A 13,718-nucleotide genomic window follows, 5' to 3' on the forward strand; every position below is an offset into this window, starting at 1 on the left:
GGGTTTAATATTTTTCCTAGAACTTTTTTTTTTTTTTTTTTTTTTTTTTTTATATTTAAAAAATAAAAAAAAAAAAAAAAAAAAAAAAAAAAAAAAAAAAAGGAGTTTATCGTCTTTCTTCAGAGTACTGCACCATTATGCATATAAATCTAAGCATTTATTTTCAGGTATTTTATATCATAATTGTACGGCAGTAATTAATAGGTTGTTATACTTTCTGTGTCTCCATTAGTTCAATAGCATTATTATTGAAGTTCACTCATCCCTCTCCCTAATTTTTCAGATTAAACTGATAACAGAATAAGTAATAGTGACAGCTTGGCATAAGAATATCACTCACAATTAGCCAACAGAATCTACTCAGATCTGTCCAACTTCTCTTTTTTAAACATCCATGTATTTCTAAATACAGTAATAGAAAAAAATACCTCAAAAAACCTAGACTGGTCATATAATAAGAGGGACTTATGGTAGGTCAAAGGAAAAATAAAGAATGTTTGACAACTTTTGAAACATTTAACTTAAAATCTCTGACTGCAAATAGTTGTGAAATGTGCGGAATACAGTAAATAATATGTTCAGTGAAAAATATAATTTTAGATTAACACTGTTGACATAGTTTTTCAAACCTGGTAAATACTTCTGGACTAAAAGGTTCTACACCTTTGGTTTGTTTATGGCTTAAACTTTAATGAAAGTAAATAAAAAAAGTTATAAGATTCAATTTGTAAGAAGGAAATTTCAGTATAACACAATGAGCATAATTAGATCAAGTAAAATATTTTCTTTAATCCCTGTATTCAAAAATATAATACTCACTTCCATAAAAAAAAGAACATGTATAAAACTAGTCTGAACAATTCTGGGAACTAGATTCTTATGATTAAAGTGAAAAGCTTCCTTTTTTTCTTCTGCTTTTAATTGCAAGAGACAAAAAAAACAACAAAACAAGTTTTGGTCCCAGCAGTAAGATTATCAAGCTTGTTTGGAGTTCTTTTGTTAGTTTCTGGGTTGTTTGGGGCGGAAGGGGGGGTGTTGTTTGTTTTTTGGTTGTTTGTTTTTTTAAACTTGTGCTCTTCTGTCACTTAATCTTCTATAATGGCTGAAAATCAAATGAATATAAAAAAGCCAGAAGGGATAGTATGTGCAGTAAATGGTCTATTATATCTGGTAATAATATTCTTTTAAAAAGCTATTTAAAATTAAAAGGAAATTAATACATTGCAATTAACATGAAGCAGACAGATGTCCAACAGCTTGGCAAGTTTGAATCCCTACTAGTCACTTTCACAACCTTTCCTCCAAAAATTTGTTCAAAACAACAATTAACCAGAAGATGAAGTCAAACTGTGAGACAAAGACCCCACATGAATAGAGGGCAGAAAACACAGCTTCTTCTTAAAGTAGTATTCAACTACTTAAAGATTGCATTTTAAATATTCTAGCATGTCTAACTCTATTAATTGCATATATCATAAGCTGACATATTTAAAAATACTAAGAGAGGTCTGATATTATGTCTACTTATTTTTGATATACTCTCTAAAAAACCACTGAGAGAATGACAAATAAAAAAGTACTTACTTGATATATGCTGTCAAAGTTCACAGGGGACATGTGGCCTTTCATGAATATTATGTGATTACAGTCAACACAGAACCACTATACAAGATAATACAATCTGGATATGAACCACTGCCAAGGTGTTGACTCAATACAATCTGGACATTTTGCCATGAGAGCAAACTAAGAGCCAGTCTGCTGTCAACTCACTTCAATGTACTTTCTTCTGAATTTTGCATGAACACAAGACACATAAAGAGCATTTACAGCTCAGCAGTCATATAAAGTTAAACAATTTGTATTAGGAACTTTTATTTATAAATAACGTTTTGTAGGCCTTCATTTTTGTGTGTATCCTATACAGCCATAGGAGTTAAGAGTGAAAAGAATAGTTGACATAAAAAGCTAAGGCTCCTTTTTAAAAGAAATTTACTTTGAAATAAAAGTATCACTTCAATGCAAAAAGAAAGGCTTACACTAAACAGTGAAGCCTGTTCTCCTCTGAGTCAGTTAAGAATAAATAGTCAGATAAAGAACATTGCTAGCTGACTTCAGCTAGACCTCTGCTATTGAGATCCTCTGTTTTCTTTCACTTATCAAGTGGCATTGTCATTGCCAACACAGGCATCCTCTTCAATTCCACAGAAAGCAAGTAGGCTATGTTTCTGACACAGCATTACAACAAGCTCATGTATCCTCTCAACAACTCCCTCTTTAGCAATTTAATTTCTGAAAGAAACATCCAAACATCATAAAATCACAGGACAATTCAGGCTGAAGGGGACCTCAGTAGTTCTCGGGGCCAGTGTCCTGCTCAAAGCCCAGGCAGCTGTGAACTCAGGTTACTCAGGGTTCTATCCAGTTGGGTCTTGAAAACCTCTAAGGATGAAGGCAGCTCTGTCTCTCTAATCTTCCTCATCCAGTCTTTGTACTGGTGAAAAGGTTCTGCCCTATGTGCAGTCTGAACTCCTCTTGTTTCAATTCCTATCTGCTGTCTTTCCTTCTCCCACCACAAAGAGCCCATCTCCACCTTCTCAGTCCCCTCCTCATAGATGCCACCGGGCCCTATTGCTTTGTTCCCACCAAATTCTCCCTCTTTTCCAGGCTGAACAAGCTCAGTTCCCTCAGCTTCTCCTCATGGGCAACTGCTGCAGCCCCCTGACCAGTCTCACGATGATGAAATTCATATCAAAGCAGGCACATCGTTTCTGTGGCTTAATATTTAATTTCTGTTTTGCAAATTACGGCTAAACTGATTGCTATGACCGTGAGTTGACTTTTATTTTGTCTCCATTCCTTAAATTTCATGTTGTACTAAATTTGCACAGTGCAGTTACAGAACTTATTTCATTCAGGAAAGATAAGCAGAAGACTCTACAAAGAAACAAAGCCTAAAAATTCAAATATAGTAAAGAGAAAAGCAAATCTCACCTGAAGAGTCTAGTTATCTAGTACATTTTACCTTCAAAGGCCAACTACATGAATGAAATGGGGATATATTTTGTGTAGCAGAACACCTGATGAGAGAAGAATTTATTTTTTTTTTTTAAACCAACTTGAAGTGTCTTTTATACAGACAGTAAATGCAACACCACAAAAAAGAAGATATGCTAATCATTTAGGGAAAAAAGGCAACTTACAGCTTCTTTCTGCCAAGCTCCATCTCATGCCCCATCTAGGAAGAGTAAAGGTGACTGTAACAGCTGAAATAAGGATCCTGACAACTGAACATATCAGATGTATTGGACTATGTCTGGTATTTTCAGATGCTGTAACTGCATCAAAGCCATCCACTATTTCTGGATTATCAGTTATCTGAAAATGCAGGCAATTAATTGCTTTAAGTCCCTTGAAGCCTGCTATAACAAAACGCCAGCAGAATGAAAAACCTAGATGTTATATGAGCACTATTGTTCTCAATATGTCTCCTCAGAAAATCCAATGAATTCTTTCAATATTTCTCTCAACTTCTCCTTCCTCCCTCCCTCCCTCACTGTATCACAGTGGGATCAGTACCATTCACAACATGCCAGTAACATTTCTCTATGCACGTAACACAATTAACAAAATGCTTGAATACTTGGTTCTTTACATCATGTATTGTGTTATCATCATAAATAACTGGATATTTTATCTCTCGATATTAAATCTATAATGGCCAAGAACAAATACAGATCTATTAAATGACAAGCATATCTAGCTTATTCCATATTTTTAGTAAGAAACAGGTCACACTTAATTGCTTCTTCACAAAACAGAACCCCAAGACTAAACACCCAAGAAATTGTTTGTTGGGTTTTTTTTAATTTTTGAGAAATAACAACCTTAACATACCTACACAATGCATCGTATACAGTGATCAAATGTTTCATTACAACATCTTTTCCCCCCTCTTTTCCCAACTCCACTATTTGCTTTCTCTTCATGTCTCGTCTCCAACCCTGCAACATCTCGGTAATGTATCTGCCTTACTGGTTGGGAGCTGACAGGCATAGAGATAGAGCTTACCCAAACTGATCTGTATCTCTAGCAGGATTGTTAGCTCAGGTTCAACATTGACACTAATCCAATTGCATGGGTTGCGTCTACTCTAACCATAGTACATACATCTATCAAAAAATTACGGAACAGAAAAGAGTGACAGCTGAGAAAAGCAAATCCTCCTTGTGCTTGGTGTTGCACAAGGAGACAGTGTTCAGTGCTGCATAGTCATTGAGATAAAAGCACTTAGAAGATTTTCTTTTTTTATAGTCTAAACACACATAAAATAGGACAGTGGAGGAAACTCTAGGTCAAGAGAGCAAATTGGTTTGATCTATTTCACACAGCCAGAAGCAGAAGAATTGAGTAGAAAATCAATGCCCTAAACCATCTGTCCAGATTTTGAATTCTTTATATTCTCCTTCCCCCTCCTGCTTCAGAAAAGTAGTATCACATACATTTTTTAGGCTGTCCTAGCAAGCAAAGGAAGCAACAGCACTTACAGGCTATTGAGTTTATTCTAGTTCAGTAAAATAACATTTTTTCAGCCAGTTTAAAGTAGCAGGTTTAAAGAAAAGTGGGGTTTCTCAACTATTCTCTCTATGAGAGAATTGCTGACCAATAAGCAAAAAGAACTGTACAGATTAAATAATGATCTATTTAGGCTGTTCTTTTAAAATGCTGTTAATATTTAGAACCCATTTCAAGCAAACGACATGGCCTTACACTAAATCAAGCAGTTCCATTTTGAGGAATACAATTTAACATGACATTTCCCAACTAATTTAGCCTGTTGATTTTATTTTTAAAGCAAACTGGAATCCCGTAGTGCCAATTTTGTTGCAGTAAAATTTTAAGTGGTGAAAATTCCAAGTCCACTTGTTATGTTACTAATACCTCATGGCTTTATAAATTATTTTTCTAAGTGTCCATAAATAACAGTCCATATCTTTACAAATGATTTTTTTTAAATTCACCATCCTACACCTAAGAATGTGACAACATAGGAACACGCACAAAGAAGGAAATATTTATCTGAAAAAGAGAGACATAATTGAATTAATGGACAGACCACGGAAGGAATGAAAGTGTGAGGAGAGATATTGGAGTGGAAGTTGTTTATTCCTTCACTTGGGTCTCCACACTATTTCTTTCAGTCCTCCCTCTGACAGTCCTTTATGTTATTATAGTACTGGAAGCAAAGATGGCCACAGATTTTGAATGCCTGGTTTGACATACCTTTGAAAGCAAAACCAGGTCAAGTTTACTACTTCTTGAATACCAAATAACGACAAGAAACAAACAGGGGTATCATTCTAGGTTTTTCCAACCTCTTCACTGTGCAGCTTCATACCTTTGAGTTATGCTTGCTGTCATCATAGTTCACATAATTCAATTTATATCAATAAATGTTTAAAAATGCTTATTTGTACCTAAAATTGTAAGAACTTAAGTGATCATGATATTCACTGCAAGCATAATGACAAAGAGGTCTAACTACAGGAGGGTCTTGGTATGTGTTTGACCTGCTTACATGTATTTAGCAAGCACTACTTTTAAGAAATTATGACACTGTTCGAACCCAAGGCAGCCCTCAATGTATTACTCACACCACAGTAACAGAATCATCCCTCTTCCTTTTCATCTTAAAACAGAGAATACAGAGACAAATATTTACCTGAATTACACATGCTGCAAATCGCACTACCAAATAGCGATTCTGCCCTTAAATAAAATTGTAAATTTGCTGATGAATCTATTATGTGAATTTGGGAGCATACTCAGACCACAAAAGTCCCATTTTAAAATGCTTCAAATAACTTAATATCATAGAAGGGAAACTACCACATACTTCCTACAATATTGTCCTTCCTGTAACATTCAGAATTTAAACTCATAGCTGAGGAGAATCACTGATTTTAGAGAACTAGTGATGTGTGTAGAAATCATGCTTAACTACATAGCAAAAATTACATTGCAGAAGCCAGTTAGAGTCTTAATTCGCTCCAGAAAAAAAAAAAAATTGCTAAAATAGTACCTCAACAAATTACTTTCTACAACTTTTAAAATGTTCTGTTGACAGTAAAAAAGTAATGGACATAGTTCATTGATATAAATTACTTTATATTTTAACTGCAGGTACATTGTTCACAGAGTAAAATATACATTAATATCACTGGATAATAGCATTTCTTGGTGTTATTCTATGCAGCTGTGTCCTTACGTGATGGCCAGTCAGCACAAGAGACAAATTACTACAGTAATACTGAGTTTAGTTCTACTGATTCACGATTTACTATTTCTTAGAAATGTCTCTAGCAAGGTGCTTATTGGCAATGCTTCACATATGCTAAATTATCTTCACTGGAGTTTGTTGAGATACAGCGCAAAAATTTTTATCAATTAAGAATTTTTGATGCATCAAAAACATCTCTCAATGCTTTCATTTCACTTTCTAATAGTCCCAAAATAATTTTTTTTAAATAGACAAGTAATATTTAGAATAAGTTTTGAGATTCCATAACTGAAGCATTAGCAAAAGCATTAAGAAAAAAATTTATTATTTCTGGATGGATACTTAGCTTGGCAAGTAAAAGTAAAATTCATTGTTCACTTTCAATGATCACTGAAGAAAAAAAACCCCTGCATTAAAATTCAGGACCAATTCTTACAAGAAGTAAAATATTTTTGACGTCAAAACCATAACATTCTTATGATTAACAGTATAATTTCAAAGAATAAAATGGGGAAGCATGGACAGTCTTTTTTTCTGAATTTCCTATGAGTTTTGCTTAAATAATTAGATTTGGTTAAGAAAGAGAATTTATCATTTCTTCATTATTGCATTTTGTTTCATTGGGTTTTTTCATTTGATTCTGAATTCAGTTCAAATGAAACAATTGTTTTCCAGAATTAACAATACCTGTATAATGCATTTCTACCTTTCACAACAGTTAGGATCTTACAGGTGGAGCCGAAGGTTTTTAGTAGACCAGCAGAAAGGTCCAAGAAAACCATGTCTCTCAGTTTCCCCTATCATGGATCAGGTTGATGGATAACAATCATTCCTACAATGCATTGCATTTTAAGTTGGCAAAGACTTTTGCTACATTGAGTAAAACAATTCTATATACTAATGTTAGCTTTTTTTTTTGTAGAAAGCTTTGTTTTACTGGATTATCTAGCTATCACCAGCCCTAGTTCTAATGATAACAACATGAGGAAATTGTTACAGTTTGTATTTTTTTATTAAATGTAAAAGTACTCATAATGCGAGGCTTCATTAGTTTCCAAGAAGGTGTGTGACAAAATCTTCACATACAGTCAGAGCAGATACCAATTTGGGGACTTGCAGGCCTAGCAATTCCAGTACTTCCCATTTCAGTTTATCTCTAGTGTCTGAACAGCACAGAAGGTTAATAACTGACACTGTTTTCCTGGCAACTTCAGTTATAACCTATTTCAATTAAACAGTTTTTTAATCACATAGTCCTTTAGTATACTTCAGCACCATCAAATGCCATAAAATGCCTGACCTCATGTGTATGTTTGCATATCCACAGCAATATCCTCCCCTAAATTTCCAAAGATCAAGTCTTATTTATAAAGAAAACTATTCAAAACAGTTCCAACTAATTTAACGTCAATATTTTCCATAATAAGTCTAAAAGCTCAAGGGAATATCATCAAACCATAATTAGTTGGTTACTTCACTGGCTTCTTTCTGGCTTCGAGGAATTTAGCCCATTTAGGTGTAACAAAGTTTATCTCAACGTTCTCATTCATTACTATTTGTGTCTGCCCGAAGCAACTTACATTCACTGTCCATGTGTTAAAGTCTCATTTTCTTCTTAACCACTTACTCCTGCAATGACCGACCACTCAGCAGCTACTAAAAGCTCTATTAGAACAGTCTGAATTCTTTAATCTTTAGTCTTCTTTCAAGACATTAATGTGGCCTACTTTTATTTTACTGCTGTCAAACTGACTAAGAGAGGCAATAAAACTTAACTGGCAACAACTTCAAGAACAAAACACCTCCAACACCTCATCTCTGAACTTCAGGGACTAACCAACAGAGGTCACTGTCAGAGTGATTTTTTTGGTGCATTCTTAATCTGAAGCCTGAGCATTTATCACTAACTTTACTGGACGATGAGCACTAACCCTTAGGTCAAAACCAGCATCTCTGGAATTGACTGTGCTATTGCCAATCTTTTATTCTACCTTAGGTTATTATCACCTTTAAGAGATTTTTTTTTTTTTGCCTTTATAGTCTACAGTCTTAACTAATTAAGTTACATGAATACATCTAAGCATCAAAAATAGAAGTTTTTTAAAAAGTCAACAGGTGATTTGTTATAAACAACTGCAATACTCAACTTTACTTACTGTTCAGATATTTTGAAAATGCATCAGAGTGAAATATTTAACATCGATGAATTCTGGGCATTGTAAACTGACAGCATGTTTTAAGTCTGCCTAAGTTAAAAACAACAGTATTCACAGTTAAAATTGGAAGAATAATTTCCATATTTTTAACGTTGTACCAAAAGGATTGTTTCTGTTATTATTGCCACTGCTTATCAATAAAACCAACCAAACAAGAAAGCTAAACAGCTTCACAGTTTGAAGCAGAGAAATGGGATTTTGTGTTCAGTCCCTGGGTGTAAGTAGACTGACAACTACAGGATTTGCTGTGGTGCAGCTGAGAATACACGCTCCTCTGAACTGCAAAAATAACAAAGATGATTTGGGAGAGGTTTTGGATGCAGCTTGTAGCTCAGTGAATATTTAGACATCCTTCTTGTCTGGTTTTATTATCTCCTTACCCTTTACAGTGGTCTTAGCCCAGCCAAAATATAGTCAGAGACTGGGACTCCATCTGCAAAGTAAATATAATTTGCAACTGCTACTGAGATACAGAGTACCTTCTGTGTGGAGCCAGAAAGACACACATCTGACCCTTTTAAAAAAGGCTATCTGTAAATCTATCAAGAGCATAAAAGCAGCTTAAGACTTAATGGGCGCAATTCACTGTGGTGAAATTATCCGGCTTAACCTTGGTGCGACACATTGCACTCAAATCAAGTGTGTCAGCCTAATAATTGTGACACAGTGAAGAGTTAGGCTCTTCACTTTTAAGGTGAAAAGTGCATTCATCATATCATTGTTCTGAAAGCTACCTCCTATTTCTCTGCTTCAGTATCACAATGGACAGCTGAAGTCCCCTCTCATCCCATGCTGTTTAAAATGCTCACAGTGCTTTTAGGGAGTAATATAAAAGGCTGTTGATGCAAAAAAAGCAATGGGAATAATCTGCTCTGCCCAGTCATGGTGGATAGGACAAAAACTAATGGGCTAAAACTGCAGTACAGAAAGTTCAAGTTAAGCATCATGAAAAACAGTGAGTATGGTGAAGCAGGGAATAGATTACCCAGGGTAGCTGTTGCATCTCTGTCACTAAAGATTTTTAAGATTAGGACAGAAAACTATTTATCAGGAATGACATAGGTATAATGGGTCCTGCCTAAGGCAGAAGGATGTACTGGAGATATGCTGAAGTTCCTCTCAGATCTATTTTTGCACAATACTGCTGACTGTTGCTGTTATTAAAATGCAGACAGGTGTCCTTTCCAAATAGCCTTCCAAAATCCTACAGCATTGTGTGAGGATTTCTTGCTATTACAGAAACAGAACATGTCAAATTGATTCAGTTGATCTCACCATGTTTCTAGCCAAACCACTCCTAAGCCTGAAAGTCAAATCCCTGAAGTGGTTTCCAGCCTCATAACCAGCATGTAACAGCTGACTGCTGAATGTATGTAAAATACTGTTCTATGGCTGACCCTGCAGGTTGGTGCAAGTCTAATTGAAGTTACATTTGTTCTTTTGGGTGGGTTTTAGTATAATTTTTAAAGGAGAGATTCCTCCAATGGATTTCCCTAAATTACATAATAGGCAAGCCCATACTGCACCTACACAATTCTCTTTTAAGAGAAATTGAATATGTTCATACCATGATAATTTTAAGAACCATGATTTTACATCTACTCCAATCATTGCACAATTCACAATAAATTAATAAGATAAAGAGACGCCAAAATCATTGCAATGAAAAAAAAAGAGTTCTGAAATTCTTCATGCTCCAGTTATGAAATAGGCTGATCATATTTGACAGCCAGCATTTTCACAGGCGCATTTAGTCCTGTTAGTTTCCCTTTAGTCCACCCTGGAAACACAGACCTGTTGAGAGGGAAACTGCACAGAAGATTCCTTTTTTTCCTGTCATCACCTTTCATTTTAAACATTAGACAAAGGCGAGAAAAAAAAAGTGCAGATTATAGTAATTTTCTCTTGTTCCCACTCCACGAATAGCGATTTGACATGCACCATAATGTCTGTACTACTAGAAGAGGTTGAGAAGACAGTTTATAAGAGACTAACTTTAGTAGTCATGGAGAGGAGAAAAGGCACAGGCATTAGGGAACAACATTAAAGTTTCCAGAAGAGAGAACAAAAATACCGCTTAGGGTTGGTCTTTACCACAACAAACATTTAAACTAAAAAATGAGAACATGAGAATGGGTATAACAAAAAAAAAACCTCAAAGCACTGGGAGCAGAAAAGAAACATCAATGAGTATCAAATGTGTCTTAATAGCTTAGTTCTGCTTTTGTATGTAGTAACAGAGTAGTTATTAGGTGAAAGATTATTTCCTCAGGTAAAAAATATGAAATATATAAGCTACCTGTGCACCAGGGCAATTGACAGGAGCAAGGTGATCTATCTGTACATTGCTCAAAGCACCCCTGATAATACATAGCTAAGAACTGGAAAACCTACATGGCTTCCAGGGTCCTCTTGCTGAACTCGGAGCTTTCGCAGCAAGTGGTACGAGCAGCCCTGCCTGGTTCCTTTAAGCCAGGGCTGTATAGCAGACCTGTGCTTTCCTGCATGGAAAGAACAGTGCAACCTCATTGTCTGCTGGTATCTGCTATTGGTAGTGCATGTCTTGTCATCATTATAATCCTAGAGACCACAATGCTAGCCTATCTACAGATATCCCAGACTTCAACACTAACTTTGTTTTATAAAGCATATGCAGACAATTTTGAGACAAAAAAAAACCTCAGTGAGGTTTATAGTCTCCAGTGCATGACCCCAGCACACTCATTTAGACATGACAATGTCTGTCAAGACACTATTGCCCTTCCTTTCTGAAGGTCTCCTTGCCTTGGCTATAAACATAAGGCCTACTCACCCTTACTTCTACAAATTAAGCATGGTTCCAAAAGGACTACACTCTCACTAGCAAGATACAGAAATATATATGGAATACGTAGGTATAAATTAGTAAATAAATGTATGAAATACATTTTACTTATAAAAGATGAACATTCTTAAGCAATACAATCTTTTTAACAACTGCATCTTTTTAGGGTCTTGAGAACATCTATCAAGCCTTAATAGTCCCCCTTTTCTTCAAAAAGTATTTTTAATGAAACAGGGAATTTAAGAGAAAACTTTCCTGACATGCAGAAGTACTATTTTCAGCTTAAGGAAGTCATAATATGTCAGAGTAAGTGTCTTGAAAAATAGACTTAATACAAGTAAAAACTTCTATATAACATACATCTATCATACAGCAATCTGAGCAAAAAACTTCAAAACCTCCATTAAATTTTCTGTCCAAGTCTTGACAGTTATGAAGTACAAAAACAGTAACATAAAATTTTAGCAACTTTAAATATTTGTGCCATAATTTGTCCATAGCCAGGCTTGGGCCAGGGAGCAGAACAGGAAGAGAGATGGTTATTACTAAACAAATTTAATTACATATTATTACTTTAGGCAATTGTAATGATTCATTTCTATGAAAACTAATTCAAATTTAATTATGCAATTCTTGTGTTTTCATTTTAGAATTTGTAGATAGTGGAAGCTGCATTATGCTGTTTATAATCACTTCTACTTCACAACAAATGAGCAGATACAGTCATTGCAAAAGACACCTCATTTCAAGGTCTGGGGGCCAATGGTCAAGTCCCGAGTACTCGGATACAGCCTCTAAATATGTCCTTCAGATTATATTATCTCTGCACTGCAAATTAATTCCTTACAAATGCTAATAACTTCATACCGCAATCCATAAATTCAAATGCTGCTGTTAATATATGTTCCTACCTGCAAAGGGAACGGGTGCATCTTTGTCCAAAGCAACAAGGGGAGGATCCAAAATTACAGTGTCATTGTTTTCAGTTATGATTCCATGGTATGATGTCTCAATCCAGGGCTTGTGTTTGTTCACTAGAAAAGAAACAGTATGCCTAATTAGTTTTATTTGTATTTTACACCCATTTAGCTCATTTTATCTTTAAAGAGAAATTATTTATCGTACATCCAGTATTATTATTATTACTCAAAAAGCCACTGACAAGATACCAAAGTACTTTATAAACATTCAAATATTAAACCAAAATGATTTGCGTATTGTACCGCAATTCATTGATAAGAAAACCAACACTTACAGACATCCCTCCAATTAAGACATCAAAATAAAGAACTAATTTTCAAAATATTTTTAATGTGTTCCCAACTGTCAGACATAATTAGGATCAAACACTTTGGAAGGAATTGTTTTCAGTTGCAAAACTGATGTAAGAGAAAGGATGTCCAGAGAAACACAACTTTTGTCAGGATGCAGAGGCAAGCAGAAGGGCAGGTAAGAACACTGGAATCTCAGCAAACTTCTCAGTTTACATTTTTGGAAAAATATTTATAAGTACTTCTGTGCATTGTAGCAAAAATATAAACAACTACATTTCAATCACTTATTCACCACCTTGTTTCTGTTCATCCAGCTTTAATTATGCTTAATGGGATGTGAAGTTTTTCAGAAAAAGAACTGTCTTTCAAATACAGCTATTGAACATTAGACTATCTGGTCTTGAATTACATAATAATGAGACAAAAAGACACTTTTAAAGTCGGCGATACATCACATACTGTCAGATTGTCTTACTCCTGAACCTTTTCAATGTGTGTCCTTCTCACCAACTATCTCCTATTTATTGGACAGTATAAGGATGGATGCATTTTCCTTTTCCTTTTAACTGTCTAAGAGGCTTAGCTTTGCTATGCTTATAAATAGTATTTTGTTCCTGCAGCAGGGATGCAGGATGTGTCAGGGAAAGGTGAAATGGAAAAATCGGGAACGCAAATCTCCTCATCTTGTAATGACTGCTCAGCCAGGAGAGATCGGTTAGTTTATGTAATAAGATGAAGGCCAAAAGTCTTGTCAAATTTGAAATATGAGAAATGATGGGTGCAATTTCAGAGCTTTGTATGGTACTTGGGATTCTGCTTTGCAGGGCAGTTAAGTATTCTGTGTCTGTTATTTGAATATGTGAATTGCCTCAACATCCAGTCACATAAATATGCTCCATTTGTACTCCGATACGATTCTAAGGCTTTGATTGACACGTGCTGTACAGAACAAAATGTGATTTCTTGAAGGAAGATACAATTTAGCAATAATGAACTAGTAAGTAGGCATTTGCATGAAAAGGGAACTCCTTATGCAACTAAAAGTTAAAGTACCAAATCTAGCTTTTCCTTCCTCCTCGTTCTGTTAATTGTCTGAGCTCTCACCGAAGCCAAACGAAACAAAA

General features: G+C 35.1%; 1 protein-coding gene across 1 annotated transcript in view; it reads right to left on the minus strand.

Annotated features, from left to right (window-relative positions):
• CLSTN2 (calsyntenin 2) overlaps positions 1–12,352 on the minus strand; it is a 221,311-nt gene extending 208,959 nt beyond the window's left edge. The window contains exon 1 of the mRNA XM_014960649.1: positions 12,232–12,352. The gene's annotated coding sequence lies outside the window, so the exon portion shown is untranslated. The remainder of the gene's footprint in view (positions 1–12,231) is intronic.
• Between the last annotated feature and the right edge of the window lie 1,366 nt (positions 12,353–13,718).

The sequence above is a fragment of the Calidris pugnax genome, unplaced genomic scaffold (genome assembly GCF_001431845.1).
Source record: "Calidris pugnax isolate Ruff unplaced genomic scaffold, ASM143184v1 scaffold398, whole genome shotgun sequence".
NCBI classification, from domain to species: Eukaryota; Metazoa; Chordata; class Aves; order Charadriiformes; family Scolopacidae; genus Calidris; species Calidris pugnax.